Source organism: Idiotropiscis lumnitzeri, chromosome 13 (genome assembly GCF_059441095.1).
Source record: "Idiotropiscis lumnitzeri isolate Australia: NSW breed Sydney's pygmy pipehorse chromosome 13, RoL_Ilum_1.0, whole genome shotgun sequence".
Lineage (NCBI taxonomy): Eukaryota > Metazoa > Chordata > Actinopteri > Syngnathiformes > Syngnathidae > Idiotropiscis > Idiotropiscis lumnitzeri.
In genome coordinates this window covers 12426002-12441235 of record NC_142403.1, presented here as the reverse complement: position 1 = coordinate 12441235, position 15234 = coordinate 12426002, and the positions used below count along the sequence as shown (strand labels likewise).

At 40.9% G+C, this 15234-nt stretch overlaps 1 long non-coding RNA gene across 1 annotated transcript; it reads left to right on the top strand.

Moving 5' to 3' along the window:
• Positions 1-613: 613 nt before the first annotated feature.
• Positions 614-13894, top strand: LOC148324416 (uncharacterized). Its single transcript, XR_015846396.1, has 3 exons — positions 614-979; positions 4106-4181; positions 13766-13894. It is a non-coding gene; the product is annotated as an uncharacterized LOC148324416 (long non-coding RNA).
• Positions 13895-15234: the final 1340 nt, after the last annotated feature.

The window sequence follows — 15234 nt, the reverse complement described above, 5'->3', positions numbered from 1 at the left end:
TTAACGGGCCGCATGTGGCCCCCGGGCCGTAGTTTGCGCACGCCTGATTTAATCAGTGTGGTTCAATGACACTCGTATACGAGTCAGAACCACTCCGGGGACATTCTTGCGCCGTATCTGGGGATCACTGTGCTATGCTGTGATCTTGTAACTAAGTAACGTAATAATCCACTATTCAACTATTTGTAGCTTCTGAGAGAGCATCTCTCAGTATCATAAAATCACATCAAACAAGGTATATATTTCTATACTAGTGTAAAAAAAGAATTCTACAGTATTGCAGTCAAGGATGCAAGTGGGGGGAAAAGTATTCATGTTGGTGAAGCGCATCACTCGTTTTCACCTACTTAACCGACACGTACAAAAAGAACTGTTTTCAATTAATCTCCATGATTGAGCTGCAGAGAGCGGCAAAACACATTTTGCTCTGACTTAATGTGGCTTGATCCAAATTGTGCTGAGCAGACTGGACAGGTTTCCTGTGGCAATACATTGCAACGACTTGATTGCTACAGTGCCGATGGTTCAGTCAGTGGGCGGCTTAAATGAGGATAAGCGCTATAGAAAGCGGATGTTTGCGTTTGTCCGAGCCACTATAAGGATCAGTGAAGGCAACACACCGGATGCCTCGTCGGCATTTTTGCCTCGATGCTTTACGTCCATTTTTGAATCACGATTAGGTTTTTATTTTATTTTTTTTCTCATTGTCCTGCTTCAGACAGAATGTGAGGGAGAGGAATATTATGCCGGGAGGTTTAAAAATCAGAACAGGCAAGACAGTAATGTCCTGTAATGACACCTATAAAAGCTAAATCACACGGGAGAATATTACTGAGCTGGGAGAGGAAATGATGGCTGTTGGAAAATGAGATGTCCAGACATTCTCGTCTTCCCTCTCGCTTTGTTAGAAACCTAATGACCTGACTGTCTCATCAAGGTCGACACCAAAGCGGAGTCAACGCGAGGCCACTTCCTTCAGGTATAGAAGGCTTTCGAAGCTTAACACTTCCAAGACTCCGTTTTAACTATGCTGTTACCTCCTAAAAAGGCGGTACAATTGCTTTGACCACAATTTTAGAGTAAATTTGACAATTTGTGATCTCGTCAAAGACCCCAGTGCACACTTGTCAAACTCAAGGCCAGAGGGACAATTCTTACCGACCACAAATATTGATATGATCAACTAGATTCACCCAAAAAAAAATGTTTGCGTAATAATTGTAGTGAACAATTAAAATGACTGTAAGTCAAATTGTTGACTTAATTGACAACTTGAATTGAACAACCTGCTATCATTTTAATTCAAGTTTCAGTTGTTTAATTTTAGTGTCAGCTTGACGGATAAGACCAAAATAATTATGTAAAGTATATCTGATGGTGTTTATTGCAATACAGAATAAATATACTGCTTTTGTTTGTTTAAAAAAATACACAGAAAGAAAAAAATAATTTAATTGATTTAATTAATTCATTCAATTGTAATCATACGGAGTCCCTAAAGTGACATGGGGGGGAAAACATGAATGTATTTTTCATCCAAATGAGAAAGTTTCTGGTTTGGATGAAAAAGTTTCACGTTCAGACAAGAAAGTTGGCTCGTTTGGACGAGAAAGTTTCCGGTTAGGATGAGAAATATATAACCCCCACCCCCCCCATGTTGCTTTAGGGGCTCTATATATAATCGCAATATTGAGGGGTTAAAAAAATAATCATAGTTTGATTATTTTCCGAATTCGTTCAGACCAACGGTCATCTTGGATTAGTGGTCAAGAACCAACCCACAAAATGACTCCAATAAATATCAGGCAGCTTGTTCTGGAATTAGCAGTTCACAACACACCGCATATAAATCAGTAGGACCAAAATAAAACCTGCTCCGACGGGGGGATGCTCGCTTTGTTCCATCACCTGCTGCAACCATATGATACTGCCTCTCAGCTTCTATATAAACCACTTTTCATCTGCTTTGGTGAGAGCGCATCACACCCGCTCCGTGGTGTGAATGTCAGCATCCTGCCGCGCCGAGATGCAGAAGGCAGCTCAGCCAAATGACAAGCGAGAGGCGGCACAGTCGGAAGCGTATTATATCATAAGGAGCTACTTGTCTTTGGCAAATCTTCCCTCGTCAAATCTGCAGCGGGGGAGCCATTGTTGCCCTCCAGCTCCCCTTGGTACGCGCTGACGTTAACGGCGTGCCCCCTTTCACCTCTTTTGTCTGCTCGACTGAAGCTAAAGACTCATAACTTCAATGGGTGCTATTTATTAAAAGGTGTGCGTGACAACGAGGTCCTTTTTTGCTTCGGTTCAGGAACACACACGCAAGCTATGATGGCACAGATCCTTTTATTCATGACAAGCTGCTTGTTATATCTTTACTTTTTTTAGATCAGCAGGTGCCCAATCGCAGGGCTGCGACCCAGTACTGGTTCGTGGGCCAGGTTGGACCAGTCACAGTTGGTCACAATTGAAAGAAAACAAAACCACTTGCAGTACTTCTGGTTTATTTATTATTTGAGGCTAAAAAATATTTTCTTTTGAAGAGTGACAGGCTTTTGTCCGTTCGATCCATCTATGATGGACTCGTGACTCATGGTGTAACGGATCATCTTTGACCCGAGATGCATACGGATCAAGCACCACTGTTCGGACTGGGCTCGCGATTGAAAAAAAAACCTGCCGGCAAACTACGGCCCGGGGGCCACATGTGGCCCGTTCAACATTTTAATCCGGCCCGCCAAACTTGAGGAAAATTAAATGAATAAACCTTGTTCGTGTTTTATTTTCTAAATACTGTGGTGTGTCAAAGACGTGTATATTGTTGTAATCCTTTTGTTAATTTTCATTTAAAATTAAATATTAAATACATTAAATAATGAAAATTAATTAAATAATAGTATTTATTTTTTTTCTCCGATGAGGTTAGGTTTACAAAACACTTCGTCTCTGCTCCTGGTCCGGCCCCTCCGTCAAATGTTAGAACCCATAGTGAATCAACAATCAAAAAGTTTGCCCACCCCTGATTGAGAGAATAGCATGCTTTTTTTTGTTTATTTGTTTGTTTTGTGAAAACATGCGCTGACAAGAGAAATCAAATGTCTGGAAATGACAAAAAAAAGTGGTCAGATGAGTTACTCTTGTGGAGCGAGAATGAATCCCAACCAGTAGAGCTGCAGCAGTGATTGGCTCCATTCTGCAGTAGGCGTTGCTTCGGGAACAGACAAAAAAATTCCTCTGTAGGTGTTGTCATTTAAATACAATAATGGCAAAGAATGAATGACTTATTGCCTGCATGTAAAACGGCAGCACTTTAGCGAGTTGGAAGCAGGTAAGAATAAGTTTAGCATGTAGTTGACCTTGGATCATCTTGTTCTTGGCGCACGTGAAAACAACGCTTTGGTCCTTTACAATTACAGGGTCACAGTGTGTGGGCGTCCAGCCTGGTGCATCAAACCCAAAACCAGACAGACTCGCGTGCTCCCGTGAGAGCATATACATTATTTACACGCCATCTGCTGCTCCGGCTCGCTTGCATCTTTCCTGTTGCATGACGCACAAAATAGCTGCGTTTGTCTCAGCTGCAACTTTTCTTTTTGCACATGCAAATAAGAACATGGTGCCTCGCTTCTCAAGAGCACACGCTGTGTTCACTGCCAAGTTGCACAACTGGACTCAAAACAATTTTCACATACAGTCAATATCGTGGTTCATTGTTGGCGCCCTTGCTGTTTTCAAGCAATTGGCTTTCGGTTGTGAGTCGACTCTTGGCAACTTGAGTTTATTGGCACTGCTCACACAGGTGAGTGTGCGAGCCGAGAGAGCCTATATATTTGGAGTCATGAATGACATTCAGAATAATATTAATACGAGTTGATTGTTATGACAATATGCACAAAATGTGCAGTGTGTACATATATATATGTATGTGTATATATATATATATATATATATATATATATATATATATATATATATATATATATATATATCTATAGAGAGCGAGAGAGAGAATATATATCTAAAAGAAAACCCGAATTATTTTTCGTATGGTCTCTCTATACAATGACCACTGGTGGTGTACTGATACATGTTACTGCCTTGCATGCAGGTGGTGTGGCTTCGATTCCCAGCCAGCATCCCAATACCAAGCCACTGCAGGTCCCAAACCCGGATATGCAAATTAGGTGAGTTGTATAAGAATATCTGGAGTAGAAATTGTTCCAAACAAATCATATGAGTGAGTCGCTGTCACTACAGAGTTGGATATGAACTCAGTACCGTGTCCTTCACATTTGAATGCAATGGCGCAATGTGTATTAAAAGCTTAAAATAAAAGGACTAAATATTCCATTGTGTTTCAACAAGCCATAGGCTTTGTTGTTTAAAAACAAGTCAATTTGTACTTTTCATTCATTTGATCCAGGCTAGTGTTATTGCTCATTCCCACTAATGATGGCATGAAATGTGTCGCGGCATGAGCAACAGACAACAGATTGCCGCCCTTAAGCAAGAATTGTGTGATTTGAGAATGCGGGAAATGTTGCATTGGAACGCGGAAACTTCACAGGGGACTTCGATGACAACTTCCTGAATGGGTTCCACAGCTTATTAGGCCCATTTGTGCTCACCAGCACTGGCACAAAGGGCCTCGTGAGTGGAATTTCATTCTGTTGGAATCATTTAGGAAAGTGGAAGGAATTCACCACGGCAATTGTCACGGTAGGAAACTCTGAAATATATAGACATAGAAACAAATGAAATATAATATATATTTGTTTGTATGGCGGCCCTTCAAAATATTGCTTCATGTGAAACTGGCCCATAGCTGGTACCGAAAACCAAGTCTGATTTTTGATACATTGATCCCAAAGTGGAGACAACTCTGACTTCTTTGTAGTAGAAGATGGAAGCCTTTAGAAAAAAAAATAATGCAGTCAGCACAACAAAGGCATAAAGTATATTTACTGCAAAACTCATTTGGCAAAGCACTTAAGTAGAGCATAAATCTTCTTTATAGGGGTCTGTGTTAGTGCAAAGTCACCGCTTGGACCTTAAGTAGCCAAAGTGAGATGTAATCCAGGGCCTGCATCAACCCTGCTTGTATTGCTCCCCAACTGGCTTGTGATGACATTTTCTCTCCCTTTCGCCGTCTCGCCTTGCATGTTTGCTTTTGGCGTGCGCCTCCATGTCAAGCGCACTGGTGCTATTTGTCGCTTGGACGCTGATGCCGGTGATAATGGTGGCGGTGACGGTGAGAGGTGCTGTTGTTGGCTGCTGGAGGCAGCGGGGCCCCCTCCGGCTCCCCTGATGTTTGCTCAGGGAGATGGGCGGCCAAACACAGCCACTGCTTAGATTGTAATGGTTGCATGTTGCGGTATTTCTCCAATTTGTGCTTGTTTGTGTTTGAATGTGCTTGAGGCACTTACTTGTATATGAAGTCAAGTTTCCCCCAGTGAGATGAATTAGTCGGTTAGACCGGCCCCCCCGAAAAGTTTTTTTTTTTTGGGGTTGTGGCAAGTTTTAAGAAATAAAAACAGGTCTGTACTGAAAGACATTATACAGAAGTGTAGGGCTGTGCAATTAATTGAATTTCAATTATGATTATTACACTCATAATATAATCATAATCGTAAAAAAAATATTATTATGTACGGTATATATTATTATATACATGGATATAAAAAATGTTTTTTCCGGACTATATGCCGCGACTTTTTTCCTTGATTTTGAACCATGCGGCTAATACAACGGTGCAGCATTTCTGTGCATTTTTCTTTCACCAGTGGGGGCGCTCTATAGTTCAGAAAATACGCTAAATAAATCTTGATTTTTCTCTCGTGGGTCTGTTCTGTTTAAATTAGCAAAGTTGTTGCTATATTAAAAGGCAATGTTTTAACAATTTTTTTATGTACCTTTATGTGCATTCACAGTACAAAATCATTCTTTACATGCAGTAAACAAGTAATATTTTTTCAACATGGAAAAAAAATTTGTATATAGTTTTTTTTTATGAATTCAATTTACAATGTATATTACTATGGTGAGCAGAGCTGGGCACTTGACCCTTTTTTGCCGGTCAGTCCCCCGTGCTCCGGCTGCTATCTCGGTGCCAATCCGGCCTCGACACTCCAGCCTTATTCATAAAAATTGTCGGCCCCGACCCGCACCCCCACCTCACGTCTAAAATTCAGCTGGCATATGCTCCAGATGCTATAGCAAATAAATGGATTGGGAGAATCACTCTCTGAATTCTGAATTTTTATTTTTTATAATCCAAGCATTTGAACTCACAGTTCATACACTTCAGTGAGCCGGCAAACTTGTTGAGACATAATCAACAGCTCTTCACACTATTCTGCTCCATTTATGTCAAGTTATTAGCAACCAATTCCATGTAACAATCATACAATGTTTGTCCCTTGCACGACCGCGTTGCAAATTGAAATGAGTTGCTTTTGCTCCGTCCTGCAAACTGCGCGTTTTACTATTTCCGGTACGTTCAGACGGCGGCTGTGAAAGAGGTCATTAAAACAACAAAGCTTGTCTTGGCCAAAGACGTTTTCCTAAAACTGTATGTCCGCGCCTGTGTGGACAATTTACACGTCTTCCGGAGTGTGCACATGTTGTTGTGTGCACGCGCGCATCGGCAAAGCCAAATATCGTGTGTGTTTGTGTATTCGTGTGAGTGGGTGATTTCAGCTCGGCGAGTCCGCCACCCAACCATCTGTCACCACGGGGCCACCGTGTTCTGAAGCCAATCATCTCTTTCCAACAGCTTCTAGCGTCCTCGCTCCATTTTCCAGCAATGCTCCGCCACGCCAAGCACGCACACACGCACACACTCAATCGCAACGTCTGCCACATGCTGCTATCAGCAGACGCACTGACTCACACTCGCAAATTTAACTATCGCACAAAGGCCGCCCCTTGGACGTGACTGTTGGCGAAAATGTGTCCGTTCCAAGTTGCAGCTTGTTTGGAAGTTCTCAGCCACTCAGATGAACAAGTTCGGTCGCAGCGCTTAAGAGCAGTTTTTTGTAGCATGTGGACTGCAATTGTTCAGCCCTCCTGCGGCAAAAAATTTGATGAAAAAAAAAAAATAGCCCATTGACATTTTGGGATGCAGAGAACAACCAATGAGGCCTTAGTAAAAGTTTACTAAGGCGATTGCATTGGCATCTATGACTCAATGTATTATATGTTAGGCTTTATCTTGAAGTTAGTCATTGCGGAGGCGGCGTGTTCGTTGAGTATGTTTGCAGCTTCCTTGACGTCTCTCTGAAATGACGCCGTCGGGACAAGAGACAGAAAAAAAAAATCCTAAGAGGAACAATTAAGCTTCTACATTGTCAATTCTACAGCCTAACGCAGGCGTGGGCAACCTATGGCACGGGGGACCACATGTGGCCCGTTAAACGTTTTAATCCGGCCCGCCGAACTTGAAAGAGAATAAATAAATAAACCTTGTACATGTTTTATTTTCTAAATACTGTGGTGTGTCAAATACATATTTTGTTGTAATGCTTTTGTTCACTTTCATTTCAAATTAAATGTATTTTTTTTTCTCAGATGAGGTGAGGTTACCAAAACACTCCATCCATCTACTTCTGGTTCGGCCCCTCTGTCAAATTTTCAAACCCATTGTGGCCCGCCAATCAAAAAGTTTGCCCACCCCAGGCCCAACACTTCCCCCATGTAAGTTTAATTATATGATCTTAAAAAAACACGGATTTGCGCATGTGCGACTTTTGGTTTTGAATTTTGCACCGATTCCTGATGTCATCACACCGCGCCCACTTTGAGAAAGCCACTCATAGTAAATAATGCAGCCCTTTCACCTCATCGTATGAGATCATATAGAAGAAGTTGCTGGGAAGGATTCCGCACACACAGATGTGAACAGTCTCGTGTGAGCAGCCTGTCATCTCATAAATAGTTCAATCCTCTCCTGAAAAATAGATCTCGCCCTGCCTGTCACGGCAACTATTCACGCACCAGATATAGGTAGTGCGCGTTAGGCCGTCCATGTGCTGTAGCGTGATCTCAACTTGTGCTCTTCTATTATCCTGTTTGCTGTGTGCGTGTGTGCGTGTGTGTGTGTATATATAGGAGGGGGATTTCTTAGTTTAAGGTGAACACATAAAAACGACCTAACATTGCACCCTCATGAGCATTGCATCCAATTTTAATTTGATATGTGAAGCTCAACCATTTCTATGTATTTATGCATTTCGGATCTCTCTTCTTTTTGGATATGCTCACGTGTGGCGGGGAAGGATGGAAATAAATTTGAACTTTGTCCGACAACTTTTTTGACTGGCGGTTGGGCTTGAACTGATTAGTTGATGAGTCGACTTTATTACTCTGCATCGAGGTTATTTTAGTGAACAGAAACTAATGAAATAACCCCCCCCAAAAAATTTTAATATCCTAAAAAAAAAAAATGCACTTAGAAAAACGAAACCTAACTGAAACTACATTTTACGTTAATAAAACTAACTATAATTATAGCGAGAATGTCCTTAGTTTTCGTCTTTGGCAATTCATTAAAGACACGAGCGTTTGACACGATTCGATATTACTGCACAGCCGTTAAAAAAAAAAAAAGGCGGAACAGTCTTCTGGGACTTGTAGTCCTCCTAACGTAAAAATTATTCAAATCTATTTTTTTTTAACCCATCCCTATCAATGACGTCATCAATGAACTGTAATTGACTCGACTTTCGTCACATTATCGCCAACGACACGTACACGATGTTGGAGCAGAGCTTCAACCATTCCGTCGATATTGATGAGACATTTCTGCGTGTGCTATGATTCCTACTAATGATAAACGTAAGCATTAGTGCTTCTTATGTTTCATCGGAAGAGGCCCAACTTGTCCACTCCTTTCTCGGCAGGTTAATTAGAATTCAACCGAGTGGTGCACTCCAACGTTGGAGCACACTAAAATCTTTGACCCGCCTGATTTGCACTGTGTGTCCACTAACAGTATAATGGGCTAAGAGTGCCAAACTACTCATCTACTGTAAGTGCTGCCCATTAAAAGTAGAGAGAGCATATCTAAGTCAATGTGATCTGTGAAAGACATAACAGACACTCAGAATTTTTGCTTCGTTCGCGACAGAGCACTTTAGCAGGTGTAGTGGTAATTGATTTTTTTTTAGAAAGTGCACCAAACCTTCAGTTCGTGAAGGCTCTTTTTCCTTTCATGCTAAAATATGAGGCGCTTTGTACTGAGGGGAAATGTTGCTTTTTAAATAACCTGATTTGCAGTGGTGCCTTTTGCTGGAGCACCAAGCACTTAGGCAGGCAACATATCAGGAAAATTACACCAATGGAATCAAATAGTTTGAAAGCGAATGATTTCAACTTGATGGGCAACAGTGAGTTGTCTTACTTGCTTTTGCTATGTAATCGGGTGTCTTTTTACTTCCACCTTTACTTTTACCTGCAGCGTATCATGGCACTTTCAAAATATTGACACTTTTAGCAAAAATTAGGACTGGTTTTGCTGTGGAACAAATATTCTCCCGTGTGTGTGTGTATGTGTGTAAAACGCTTTTTTTTTAGCTCCACTTTATCCCGTTGACTTCAGCACTTTTCCTCTTCCGTACTCCAGCAGTGGTTGGCCGTGCGTTTCACGTGTCGGCCTTCGATGAAGTCCTACTTAGTCCGACTTGAATATATCCCCCTCATAATAGCGTAGCATCATTTATGACACCACGGCTGGACGATTAATATACAGACACACTTCCGCACGATTGAGTGTTGGACGACTTCGGCTCACGAGAGCTAGCTTCTCTTGAAAGGTCTGTCTTGAAAATGCACTTGCAAGTATATCTGCAATCAAATCCACACTTTTCCCTCTTTCGGCCGTTGTGGCTTAAAAAAAGCAAGAATATATTTGAGATTTTCTAACAGTCGCCGATTTGTTGGATTTGTTGATTGACAAGTGATGAACACAGGACGCGTGAACACAACTGTCTCTCAACTCAAAGAGCCCATTCACTCACACAGCACAGATGCCCGCACGGTTGAGTCGGAAAGCACACTATGAAATCTGCCTGGCAACACCAGCTAGCTGAATTCTGATTGGATAAAAACTCTCACCTAAAAATACAACATTTGGATAAATATGACATAAATGTGTTTGGTTGTGTTGGATCAGCAGGGAAGGCCTTCACTTCCCACCACTGACAGCTCTAATCATTAAAATGGTGAGTTACATATTTAACTCATTTACTGCCATTGACGACTAAAAACGTCTAAGATCCATTTTTTTTTTTACTCGGCTGGTAATGATTCGTTTTTATTTGCAAGTGTCCTATAATTTCTGAAAGTATGCTCCACAATTTCCGGCCAGACTGAAGATTGGTTTACGCTTGACGCATGTTCTGTGCGGAGATGAGACCTGTGGAATTTGGTTGACAACTGTCACATCAATTATACTCTTAGCCAATATTCTCTTCGACTAAAGGGGGCAGTCAAGAGTGTCTACAGCATATGAACAACACTTCATCGCAATGTAAGTAGAAGCGCCTCTTTTGTTTTATTAATAATCAATAAACTATATGGACAACAGTGAACGTATATTTAACAAAATAAATTCAAACAAATAATTGGTAGAAATAAGTAAGTACAAAGTATAAGTGGATAGAAGGAGATAGAAAACACACATCTTTTGCGCCTCTGCCATGTTTTCACGACAAATCTTCGTGAGGCGTGCGGTGCAGGAAATGTGGCCTAGTGAACGCCACGCGGAGTGACGCGGTTTTAATGCTGTAATTTCGCCAGGTGGATCCGTGTAACTCCTCACGCAAGTGTCGAGCATGAACCAAACTTCGGGCTTCAATGTGTCGCGCTTTTTTGTTGGTTACGCGCAAATTTCCATGTTACGCTCACTGCGTGTGCACAAGCGTAACTATTTTCATTCAATACACACTTTTTGCTTTTCATGTCATTTGCCCCTGATGCAAATTTCCCCGCTGCAATTATGTCTCAATGTAGCGTGAGCGCTATCATGAAGTTACTCTGCAGCTCAGCAAAACATTCTTCCACCGCGTGCAGCTTCGCATGTGCATCGACACGCAGCATGCTGAGGTGTGAAAACGTGGCGGCGGGAGGGAGAGGGGGGGGTGGCGGGGGGAGTTTAGGGTGCGAGCGAGCGGCGTCCACTGTCAGCAGTCAGCTCGGACGCCTCAGCTTGTGTCATCTGACTCGTATTGAACGACGATGTGATTCACTGACCTTCTGGCTGCCTCATGCCTTGCTAATGTAATCTGCTGCTGCTCGTGCTGGCTCATGGCTCTCCTGCTCCAGTGTTTTTATTTTTATTTTTCCTTTTGCTTTGCTTGACCAAAGTGTAAGCACAATGGCAGGCGCACGCTTTGATAACAATTCTTAACCATTTGGTCACGCTAGCCGATATAATAATGAAACACAGCTACGAATAAGTAAATAGCATTGGAATCGAGAAAATACGATAAATAATAAATAAATACATCCATACTTGCATCCCTCTTCTGTAGCGCTGCAGTCTATCATAACTGACTTTGGCCAGCAAATGCTGGTTTACAGAGGGTGCTAAGGCACCACCCGACCGCTCATCTGAATCACCTTAAATTAAAAATAATAAATAAAATAGAACCTGAATATTTCATTTTAACTGTGAGTACAAAGCTTGTTTCATCCTTTTTTGTTGGCTGATTTTGCAACATATTTCAAGTCCTGGCCACAAAATTGTCAGCGCACGGAGTCATTCAAGGTGGACATGCGCGGTAGCTCCTCTTCAGTGCAATAGATAGGACCAAGGTGGGGTAAAACATTTCCTCAAGCCTCCAGCTTGTCAATCAGTGACTGCTGGGTGTGACGTAGGCTCCATGCGTGTGTGTGCATGTGTGTGTGTGCGTATCTATTGACTTAGACAGATGTGATAAATATCCAGTCAATTCAGTTAAAATAAAATTACATATCATGTAATACAGCACAAATGAAAAATTGTGACCTAAAGGACAGCGTGAACACTTTATTAAATAAAAAGTTAACTAAAGATTGTGATGCTGGAGACAAAAGCTGTAGAGGGATACCTTGTTTCTTAGTATGCAAGATGGAGTCGTTAAAAGAGGAACTTAAGGGAAAATGGGAATTAGGATGCATGTGACGTTTTTTTTTCCCTCACCAAACAGACTAAACTCTCTCTCTTTCTCTCTCTCTCTCTTTTATTTTTTTTTTCTCTGGCGCACACGCACACGCCGATGAATTCAGTGTGACGGCGGTGGATTTACATTTGGAATAAAAATGCACATAAACACACCTAAGCAGTGTGGATTTTGTATGCATGGTTGCGCTTCCCTTAGCTGTGGCCACGGTTGCTAGGCTACCAGTCATTCCTGTTGTTGGAGGGGACCTGACATTAGGGAGAGCAAATTGACCACGGGAGGCTTTAATCTGCCATGAAACAGCAGCTGGCACATGCACGAGCGCGCACACACACACACGCCATTCGAACTTTATTTTCAGCATTTATTCCTCACCCAATATTTCATACAATTGGCTGTGCTGCGTGACTGCCACTGTCTTCGTTGGCCCATTGCGGACACTTTCCTGGCCTGATTACATTCGTTTTGTGTGTGCGGACATGCTCGCTTACACACATCGAATCATCTTTTTTTCTGTGAGCATTGAAAACCACAAGTGGATTGTGCAGAGATCAATAAATGAATTAACAGAAATATCACTGAATATACAGTAGGTAAGCTATGTATTTCTATCACAAGTATATAGTACAAAATGTAATCCTGTGTTCAAGAATGAAATAATAATTCCAACGATGACTTGAGCTCGGTGAGGTTGACTGCATAATGTTTTTGTTTATAAAATATAAAAGAAGCGCCAGAGTTTTATTGAAGTGAAGACTGATGTTGTTTAGAACATGATTGAAGTCATGGTTGAACTTTGAATGTAAACAAACAACTGCAGTCAGTAGTTGTCCGAGTAACACACGTGTACCTTTCTGTGTATTCATCTCCCGTACTTCATTTCTGTGCCTCATGGTTTTAGCATCATAGACAAACAGCAAAATTCAAATTGTGCCAATGTTCTCAGGCAACCATATACTATATTCTTGCCCAGTGTCTTATCTTTGTTCCAATGAACCTTCATTTGACTATTTGTCTTGCGTCCGAATTATGACGTGGCTGTCTTCAATCAACCCGCACGACTATCTGATCTCATCGTCAGACTGGTAACCCGTTTCCCCCCGGGGGTCTATCAATCCTAATGCATCTATTAAAATCTGCCCGGGACATTATTATGATTAGTTGCTTTGTTTTTTTTTTAGGGTTTTTTTTCTACTGAGGCTGGAACGGCGCAAAATCTGAATATGAAATGGGGAAACCTTGACATACTAATCTAGCGTCGGTGTTCGTTAATCACAGCTAATCTTCATAAATGTGATATTAATCAGTCCCTTTTTTTGGGGGGTGGGAGGACGTCCTCACCTTGTTTTTGAACAGCAGATGGTAAGAGTTGACAGCATTAAATGATGATTCCTGAGAGGCTGTCTTTATTGTTGCCATCAATGCAAAAAAAAAAAACAACAACATTCCTATTCATTAGTGTTAGGGAGTTTTGTTTTTTTTTTTATGAGATGAATGGCGAAAATTGCCATGCTGAGACCAAAACCGTTGCAGCAAACAGGCCTAGGATTGCCTTAAAAATAACAGTTGACCTTTTTATGACAATGTTTTCTTTTTTTTTTTGGTAGGAATCACTTCCCAAATATCATCTATGATTGGCCTTTCACCTGGAGGATGATAGCTGGACTAACAACCCCACCCAGTGGTCAGGCGAGTCACATTCCTCAGCCTCATTTAGTCCTCCTGAGAAACAGCAGCAACAATTCAATGTAATTCAGGTGCCTTCATTAGCAAACTAGAAATTGACTGAAAGAGCATTGAGCAAGCTTTTATGGTATTGATTAATAGGTCAGGAGAAACATTTGATCCTTCGTGGATGTAAAGCAAGACAAATAATTTTGGTGACATTCTGAAAATAAATATTTCTATTAAACCTTTCCTAATATAATTTCATTTATACATCTTGTAACATGTATAATACATTTCTTACATGCTTGTGTGAATTATTGAGCTGGTTCAGTCCACACGTTTGCTTATGGATGAATGGTTGGCCATCTTTTTGTGATTTACGTTGTGTTAAGGAAATGCTCATGCATCGCTGCAAGAAAAAACGTGACTTCACATCTAGTGCGTCGTTTGGGAGGCTTTCATACGCCGCCAGCGGTAGTGTCATAATTCAAATAGTTGCCGTCAGATAACTCCCACCAGCCAAGGCCTTCATCCCTTTTTTTCAGTCACAAATTATTGTCATGTTAATATATATATATATATATATATATATATATTCACTGTCAGAGGGAAAACATTATCAAAAACACAAAACATGAAACATAACTTTGATGGTGGCATTTTCCTCTTAATCTTGTCGATTGAAAGCGTTAACAAAGAAGCCCTGCGTATTTGTGAATTTACCGACATGCGTAAACTAGGTACCAAATATTTCTTTTTTTTTTTTGGTAAACTGCTTTCTACAATATTTATGATATTTACTGTACTGTAGCATCTCTTTAATTAGGACAAGGAATGTTATGATCACCTAAAAACACACACAAAAAAAAAAAACTTCAAAAAAAAAGAACATCAACCTGGTTGTCAGCTGAAGGCTGTTTTTTGTGTGTAGGCGTAAATTTCACGTTAGATTTGTGATTGCCAAGACAAAAAAGGTTTTGTTTTGTTTTTTGCGTGGCTAAATTCTGTCGACAGTACGCATGACATTGTGTTGTCATTTTGCGTTTCTTTATAGGTCAAACAATGAACGGCTATACTCGTAGGTCACTGAGCGGCGAACGCAGGCAGACGCTGCAAAAATATTTTTAACATGTTCAAAACTTGCGTTGCGAGAAGAAAAACAGTTTTTTGGGTATTTTCTTCTCTCGCATGAAAATAGGAATGATACATATACAATACACTCAATATCATTTGCCAAAAATAGCAATCATATCATATGGTTGTTTATTCTTCATTTCTCAATCCTAGTCTACACCCTGCAAAATAAGACAAAACGGAAAAACTATCAAAAGGTATGAAGCCAGTGATCCACTAAAAATGACACTTCTAAGATGAAGTTGAAGACGTGTATTTTTTTTTTTTGTCCGTT